This window comes from Palaemon carinicauda, chromosome 8 (assembly GCF_036898095.1).
Source record: "Palaemon carinicauda isolate YSFRI2023 chromosome 8, ASM3689809v2, whole genome shotgun sequence".
NCBI lineage: Eukaryota > Metazoa > Arthropoda > Malacostraca > Decapoda > Palaemonidae > Palaemon > Palaemon carinicauda.
Genome location: NC_090732.1, coordinates 149,102,166 through 149,112,165, shown reverse-complemented (window position 1 = coordinate 149,112,165; position 10,000 = coordinate 149,102,166). Strand labels below are relative to the sequence as shown.

Sequence of the window (10,000 nt, the reverse complement as noted above, 5' to 3'; positions counted from 1 at the left end):
TTATTCAAGGTATTGAAGACCATAATTGTTATGATGACAGGTTACGCTAGAATAATCGAACAAACAATATCATAGCCTTTATCCTGGGGTCCTTGCAATTCATCCTGAAGGCTCGTCAACATGATAAACGCTGGAAAGATTTAATGCTGCTGGCTCTTTGGCCACTGTACCAATAATTATTAATTCATTGCTAACATCTAATGCCATTGTGTATTGGGGATGCTGTCTCTTTAATGGTTGATGGTGACAAATGGATATAAAAACAGTTTATTGATGTACCTCTCGATTATTTTTACAATCGTAAAGAATCGGTTTCACATATGGGACCTTTTTCTTCATTTGCGCCCATAGTCAGCTTGCTTTATTTACATTTATATAACATTATACGTGTTTCCTAATTTCTACCCCAGTTATCTGTCGATAATTTGGAAATACTGATGAATAAATTATATTTGCTTGTCTTTTTGAATAGATTATCGCTAACCACATCACAAGACGTGACCTTCCTGTCAGTGTAAACTCTTCAATTTGAATTCTAGGGTAAGACCTAAATTTTCCCATAATCCCCAAGTTTCAACCGAGTCAAAGTTCATGTACTGTCTATAAAATTATCTGTCTTATTTTGATCTGTTGTTTCCTTGTGTCTCTACTATAGACTCCTAGCACGTTGCCGTGGTTGAGGTTGTGGGGGAGCAACTACTTTGATCCACCTCAAAAGCCCACAGGATTTAGATGCTCCAAAGTTCATTATTTTGCTTCTCTTATATTTATCCCTTTGTATATTTTTTTTCAGGATGGGTCTCTCGTTAACAACACTAAATCTGATTTAAACATGGTGTGGATTACTCCTAGAGCAAGAAAATAGTGAGTACAGAAAACATACTTTAACATATTCCGACAGCTATACAATTACACACCTCTATATATATATATATATATATATATATATATATATATATATATATATATATATATATATATATATATATATATGGATAAATATCAACACAACATATATATATATATATATATATATATATATATATATATATATATATAATTTATATATATATATATATATATATATATATATATAATTTATATATATATATAATATATATATATATATATATATATATATATATATATATATATATATATTTATATATATATATATATATATATATTTAATATAACATTTATATATATATATATATATATATATATATATATATATATATATATATATATATATATATATATATATATATATATATATATGAGAAGAGAAGAAACATTATCATTATTTTTCAGAGGTATTTTAATGATAACAGTGTTATTATTTTAGGGGCTTCTCAAATTATACAGTAGAATTGCTTTTGCTTAAGTGGCCTCTAATGAAGACGAACAGAAACAGGGTTTAGGGGAGCTCATTAGCAAGGTACTGATTCGTGAGCCATTTCAGTGGTTGCCTCTTTGTTATTATTATCTTAATAATTGTTACTTTAGAAGTTGTTGTTGTTGTTATTATTATTATTATTACTATTATTATTATTATTATTATTATTATATGATGATGATGATGATGATGATGAATGATTATTATTATTATTATTATTATTATTATTATTATTATTATTATTATTATTACTATTATTATTATTATTATTATTATTATTATTATTATTTTATTTTTTTTTTTAATTCAAAATGCGAATATGGTTACCATATTTGATGGGCGTATCCCTTCTCGTGTGCTTAAGTACTGACCATGGTTCAATGATGATTGTATACCTGCCTAGTTGGAGAAGCGGGAAGCGTATTATCTTTGGAATGATAATAAATCAGTTTAACTTGGAATAACTACACTCAACTAAGAGCTTTTAGTCAGAGATTTAACTGGAAAAGAATGCAATCTAACCATAAAAGAAGTCGTTTCTGCTACAACCCAGGAACATAAGTAGTGGGTCACCTACAAATGTGCACTCTTTGGTGTAGACATAACAGTTCTTCCTTTACTTAAGCCAGATGGCTCAGTCACTCACAGTCCAAAGAAAAAAGCAACCCATTTGGCTGACGTATTTGACAGTAAGCAGAATGGTGGGAAGCTTGATATTCCTCGTTCATGTTTTTCAGAGGCTAAACTAACTAGTTTAGCTTTTTGGTCTTATAAAATTAAAACCCTCATGATGGACCATGATGCTTATGGAGATATAGACACAAATGGCACATTTCCATCGTTATATTTATAAACACTGCGGTTACTTAGCTCCTAAGTTATTTATTTTTTGCAAGCTAGCAAGAGCAGGTTTTCTTAAGCTTTTGGGACATGAAGCTGAACCCTAACAAATCTCAAAGTATTATTGTACGTACGGTGAGGACAGTGACTCCTCAACTTCCGGATTTTAGCATTGATAATATTTTTTTAAAAATTTATTCGTATGACTATTAAAATGTTAGGTATGATTCATGATAGCAAATTTACTTTTGAGAAACACATCCGACCTGACTCTTCTTCGATTACACAAAGAAAAAACAGGACAATTGAGAAACTCTTATAAGATTGACATTCTGCCTTGTTTCGAGTATCGTTGTTGTTCTCCTGTCTGGTCATCACCTGCTGATTCCTATCTTAATTTGATGGACAGGAACTTGCAGTCTATTATATTTCCTATAAATGATCTAGATACTATCTGTGGCACCGTCGTTCAGTTAGTTCGTTGTGCAGCTGGATAAGATTTTTCATAATTCTGACCATCCATTGCATTCAGATCTTCCCGGACAATACATTCCTATTCCCAATGCTTTGTAAAAAGTTATCTCTCATAATCATGTGTTTTTCCTCATATGGTTCAATACTGCACAGTATTATACTTATTCCAGCTATGACCAAGTTGTGGAATGATCTTCCTAATCAGGTAGTAGAATTGGGGAACTTCAAAACTTCAAACTTTCAGTGAATGCTTTTACGTTGAAGAGGATGACATAAGAATTTTTCCATTGTTTATATATGAAAGATCTATTTCAATATTGTTACTGTTCCTAAAATATTTAATTTTAATTTTTCATTTCTTTCCTATAATTTATTTTTGCCCTTATAGTCCATGAGCCAGAACTCAAAATTTGGCATTTGACTACCAAATTAGTGAACAGATCAAATCATGATTTTTGGTTAGTTTGATGTCTGAAGTGTCCAAAAACAGGGCTTGGACATTTCAGTTCGGTAGCTTAGTGCCCCAATGGCGGCCATCTTTAAAATGGTCGCTGTTTTTAAGCTCTATGGTCTGTGTTCAGAAATTTGTCCATAACTTCACCCTATAACAACCAATTTTCATGGAATTTCTCTCATTTTACTCAGAATGAAATTCTCCAAATATTCATGTATAATTCACATAATTTCCTTGTTATTCTCTGTTCCAAAATGTACCTTTTTATATCAAATAATGTGTTTTTTGACAATGTTTATCACACGCATCCCAGGAAGTTTGCCTCAGCTTAGGGAATTGCCACCAAATGATGATTTTTTCTTGCTTGAAATATCTAGAGAAATTAGAATTTACCAATGACTATATTACAACGAGTTTCTTTCATGAGGGAGGAGGTATTCCACCCTGATATCCACACCCTCACATTTTCAGAATTTCACTGAAAATAAATATATTGGGCATCTTCCATGAAACGTTGTCTTTTGCCTTGTCCTATAATATATTGTTTGTTGTTAGGCTATCTACATGTGTTCAGGGAAAACAGTTTTATAACAGTTTTATACCTCACTAACCTGACATGTTTTATAACAGTTTTATACCTCACTCACCTGACATGTTTTATAACAGTTTTATACCTCACTAACCCGACAAGGTAAGCCTCACATTTTTATCCCTCATTCACCTGTGAACTAGTACTGCATGTCACTGATAGGTGTCACTACTTCATTAACTTTCATTGCATTTTTGGTTATAAAACAATGGAAAATCAGAAGGAAGGTCCATTGTGAAAACATCAAGTAAGTATGGTAGTGTCCAGTGTGTGTATCAGACACTAAAAGATGTATGCATTTCCTTAAACCATGCACATGTTAGGGCTTCAGAGAGCGAAGTTTGTAGGGCCCACAATTGCGCCTTAAGTGCCACTAATCTCCTCATTTTGTTACAAGGAATTCTCTTCAATCAATGAGACAGCATCACAAGGCCTGAACCAAAAAAGAAAAGACTAAAATCTGAGAAGGTTCCTAGCATTACATGCGGAAAGCTAGCTATGCCTGATGAACTTGTTCGATTGACAATTGCTTCCTCTTGGAAAGCACTCTATGAAGCAGCAAAAATTTGACAGTTTGAACCAATAATGAAACTTGCCAGTCATGATATGACTGAACTGCCTGACATTCTGTACCATAGTAGCTGCAGATCAGACTTCACACATAATAAAGCGCTTGCAAAGCTTGCAACTTATCTTGACACAAACGAACAAAAGGACGAAGAATCAAGACAGTTGAAATGCCAGAGGACATCCAATACATCACGTGTATATGAAAAGATTTATATATTTTGTGAAAAGAAATCAAAATATACAATAGGTTCGAAAACTCGGGAAAAATTAATTCAGGCTGTGGATTCGCGTGCTGGTGTACGAATTTGCGATGCTGCAACTCTTAAATCAGATGTAAGGATTTTGTCTGTTACTTCAAGCGATATAGTGGCAACTGAGACTCATTACCATGCCTCTTGCTATAAAGAATACGTGAAAGAACATCCTGTCGTGGACAAAAACAATGAACAAACTGAAAATACCTAGAAAAGTGAAGTTTATGCTGCTATGGTTAACTTGTACAAGGACATCTGCAGTGATCTGTTTTTAAAACCATGCACCATTCCGCTTACAGACCTTACTTCAAAACTAGGGTCTCTCTTAAGTGAAGAGGGTGTAGAAGTCCGTGATTCAACAAAGAATCATCTCAGCCACAATCTCAAGACAGAATTTGGCGAGAGCTTGCATATTTTTTACACATAAGCGAAGGGTTTACGTTCGTCCCCATACACTTACTACAGATACTATTGCTTGTGACTATCTAGACTTGAAATGTGACTTGGCAGAGCTGAGTCAATGGCAAAAATGTGAACAGATGACTAACTAAACAGCTGTCATATTACGTGACCAGGTGAGAAAAGAGATGAAGGAATAGACTTGGGCTCCAAAACCGGATGAACTGACAGAGAAATACATTGATCTACTGGCATGCCTCACTCACTTATTTCAGATCCTCATTGGTGGCCAACAGGCTTTGCCCTCTGATCGAATCAACAGACTGGATGGTCTTTAGGTCAGGACATTCTGTATGCTGTAACCAATGGCCAGGTCATCACGCCAAAACATGTCCTCTTGCCTTGAGTAATCAAGACTATCTGGTAATGTTGAACTCATTCACATTTTAAATCAACTTGGTCATGGTTGCTCTTACACTCGCCTAGAGGAGATTGATACAGCACTTTGCATCGAGAAGCTGAACTATGTGGATGAAGGGGCACCACTTCTCCCTCTAGGTACACATCCTTTAATTCCTACAGTACTTGCATATGATAATATTGACTCACTGGAAGAAACATTGAGTGGTGCAGGAACTTCACATCGAGTGAATGGCATCATTGTTCAATCAGCAATTTCATCTTGTGCACCAGAGAGAGTACCAGTACCATTTTTGAACAAAAGGATAAACGGCATATGGGCAAGGAAAATTTGGAATCTCTGCCACTCTATATTTCACCAAAGAAAGAATCACCACTTCCTCTGAAAGCACCAAATCTTTCACTACAGTTCGAGGATGCTGTGAAAATTTCACACCAATGCAATCTCCTCTGGATCTTAGTTCGCCTGCACGAGTCTTCACACCAAAATATAAGTTCTTGGACAGGATTCAATATCCAAACAAGGGATCTGGTTAGAGTCAGTGCAGACAAAGTTGGATATTTGCCCACCATAAATACCCCAGCAACAGATATTTCAACGGCACAGGAAATTCTAGGCAATGCTCTTTCCATTCAAGAAACTTTTTCCCTTGAAAAGATTGCTGTTGTTGCTGATCAGGCACTTTATGCCAAGCTGACAGAAGTCGCCTGGAATCGTCAGTTCAAGTTTGAAACTATTATCCCAATGATGGAGAATTTTCACTTCATCTGACATTTGTCATCAATTATTGGCAAATTATTCCGTGATGCTGGACTCCGAGACTTAGCAGTAGAATCAGGGGTCATAGCTGAGGCATCAACTGACAAAGTGTTAGAAGCCAAACAGTACAACAGGGGAGTGAGACTTCACAAGCTGGTTTACGAAGCTTTGATGAGGCTTGCATGGGCACAGTTCTTAGAATGGTTGGAGACTAACTGTAGTCAAGATCGCCAAAACCTTGATGAAACCTTGAGACTGGTGAATAATGTGCACGAAAATCCGTGTGAAGCAACTCATGCATCTTTTCTAAATGAAGAAATACACAGGAGAGCTTTGGACCGTTTTGTCGTGTACATGGATGAGTTGCGATACAACAGTGGACAACTGGCTTCATTCTGGATGATTTATTTGGAGTTGGTTGAAATTCTCCTTGGACTAATACGAGCAGATCGACAGGGTGATTGGTACCTCCACCTGGCTAGCATACGGAAAATGATACCCTGGTGTTTGGCGGTAGATAAAACAAACTATGCTTGGTATCTTCCTGTATACTTCTTGCAGATTGCATCGATAGAGGATACTTCACAGGAACTCTACAGCCCTTTTCTAAATGGGGGGTTCTCTGTGCAGCTGGGTGTATCAAACCCATTTGGTCGACTCTCTGTAGACCAGACGCTTGAAGAGATCGTAAACAAGGATATGCAGACCAGTGGCGGAACAAAGGGGTTCAGCTTAAAGCCAGCTGCAGTCTCTAGGTACTATCTGACAACAGAACATAGAGCATAGGCTTTGAGAAGACTTCGAGACCTTATCGAGGTACAGAAGCCACAGTTCGGCCACCCAGACCTCCAAACATCCCGTATAAAGCGAGATGAGAGTGATGTGTCATCTATTCTTGAATTACTTGAGAACACTTGGACCAATCCATTTTGCGGGGATCCAATTGACCTTTTGAGCATTTAAACTAGCCTAGTGGCACCCCATGAGATGGCGACTGACTTGCTGAAGGCTCAGGAAAAGGGGGAAGCAGCTTATGCTGCACGGCTAGTGACACTGGAAGAAGGTATTGAAGCACCAGTACCTGATATAGTGCTTTCACTGATGTCATGCATATGTGTTAGATCATGTAAATCTGGCAGTTGTGCATGCATTGACAATGGATTACCCTGCACACCAGCCTGTAAATTGCAGGAATGTGACAATATGAAAGACGATGAGGAGTTGGAAATAGTTTCAGACATGGATGAAAGTGATTCTGGTGATGATTAGATTCCCCATAGGAAACATCGGCAGTTACTAGATTACAAATGTTTAAGGACATTTTGACTGTTTAATTTCAATATAAATTGTGGTTTATTGTGTTCAGGTGACATATTAAGTAGTCGGTGCATTTGCTCGTCTCCAAAGTACTTTTGAAAATTCAGATTTCAGGATACACAGTGCGATAGGTGTTGCCTCACGTGCATCCCTGAGTCACGTGAGTGGTAACTTTATCACTTTCTATTGTTTATTTGTGCTGTATGAATCCTTCTAGGTATTTCAAAAACAAATTTCATCATTTGATGCCAATTTCCTAAGCTGAGGCAAACTTCCTTAGATGAGTGTGAAAAAATTGTCAAAAAAAAAAAAAAAAACCGCATGATTTGGCATAAAAACGTACATTTTAGAATGAAGTATAGCAATAAAGTTACAGAAATTAAACATGAATATCTGCAGAATTTAATTTTGACTAAATAAGAGTAATTTCATGAAAATTAGTTGATGTGGTGCAGAGTTAAGGGCAGATTTTATAACACCTACCATAGAGCTCGAAAACGGCGTCCATTTTTAAAGATGGTTGCCACTGGGGCACAGAGCTACCGAACTGAAATGTCCAAGCCCTGTTTTTGGATACTGCAGACATCAAGCTAACCAAAAATCATGATTGGATCTGTTCACTAATTTGGTAGTCAAATTTGGTCTGGCTCATGGACTATAATTTCCTTTCCTGGTCGATGATGATGATAATAATAATAATAATAATAACAATAATAATAATAATAATAATAATAATAATAATAATAATAATAATGATATTATTATTATTATTATTATTATTATTATTATTATTATTATTATTATTATTATTAATCGGTGATAGGTGATAGGTGATTAATAGAGAATAGATAATAATTCAGAATTTCAAAATAACTTTGGTACATAATGTTTTTAGAACTAAATGGGTTCACAAACATCATTCAATGTTAAACCAAGCAATACTAATGGAAAATTAATACTGGATGTTTAGAAATAATCAAACTCCTTAAGTATATGGATTTGCTTTGAAATGTTTATATTCGCCTTTTTCTATAAAACATTCACCAAAATGGATTATCTATTTTACCCTTGCTAGTCAATTTTATATGATATGAAGTGACCCACTTTTGCAGAGCACAGCAAACTTCCCTATTATGTCATGAACACAATGATGTTAACAGGTCAATTTATTTCTTCAATCAAACGGATTTAAAAATTCTTTTCAGGGTTGAATGGGTCTAAGTTTTGTGATGCAAATTTGGTACATACAGTAATATATATATATATATATATATATATATATATATATATATATATATATATATATATATATATATATATATATATATATATATATATATATATATATAAACAAAAGCTAAAACCATCTCACTTTCTAAAAGGTTAATTGCTCTTAGTAATGCATCCCATCAAAACTGCATTTAATCGTTGCGTAAATTATGTGCAATCATGAATATTAATGCAAAGCATAATTTCATGACTCAATACTGAAAGTATATGAAAATTTGCCGAGCGTGGCCTTTTAACATAATTTTACTTTATTTCTTATCATCGATTATAACTGCTCCCGGACACACACACGCACACGCGCGCGTGCACACACACACATGCACGCGCGCGCACACACACACACACACACACACACGCACGCGCGCACACACACACAACATCTGTTAGAAACCACGAATGACGCTAGATACATTGTCGCTTGCAGATTGCCCACCTTGTGTGAGAGACGGCCACTTGCTCATAGCAGCCTCATGCAACGCTGGATAAACGTTGTTGTTGTAGATTTCCGGGAATAGCTTGCCGGACCATGGTTCTTGCAACTATGCTGGCCCTAAAATTGGATACACTCCGGACGGGTTTGCTGAATATTGCCTAGCCATTCCTGCTAGGCACGGGCTCTTGCAAAATTGCAGCCTGTGATAATGCCCAGTGGTTAAGATTCTGTATGCGGACGGAAATGTAGTTATAGGGGAGTCAGATGCTACACAAGGTAGTTTACCGAATATTTTGGCCTATTTCTCACACACATACCTGAGAACAATTAAGGCACAGCATCTTACAATGTCATTTAAGTGGATAGTTAATGTATCTGTTCTGGCATATTCCCTACACATTCTCTTCCCACACATACCTGAGAACACTTTGCATACAGCATCTTAAAATTTCACTTAGATGGGTAGCTACTGTATCTGTTCGGTGGCTTTTTGCCCACATTGTTAAAGAAAAAGATAGACTAGCTATGATGTTCAACTCTTCTAGAAGAGGAACATCTCGAAATCAAACTATTGTTCTCTGTCTTGAATCTTGCCTCTACACCTTGATCGTCCACTGTCTTGTTTTACACTGGGTGTGTAGTTTCTTGTTGATCTACTCAACCTTTTCCAAACGGTGTATTAGACAAACTTAATAGAAAGAACAAGGTTATATCAATATGATGCATTTTCCTTGTCGTTTATTTTATCTCCGTTTCAGATCTCTATATACTAAACCATTCTACACTGTGTTGAGTATGTAG

General features: G+C 35.6%; 1 long non-coding RNA gene across 1 annotated transcript in view; it reads left to right on the top strand.

Annotated features, from left to right (window-relative positions):
- Positions 1 to 866, top strand: part of LOC137645028 (uncharacterized) — a 198,494-nt gene extending 197,628 nt beyond the window's left edge. The window contains exon 3 of the long non-coding RNA XR_011045255.1: positions 794 to 866. This is a non-coding gene — a long non-coding RNA (uncharacterized lncRNA). The remainder of the gene's footprint in view (positions 1 to 793) is intronic.
- Positions 867 to 10,000: the final 9,134 nt, after the last annotated feature.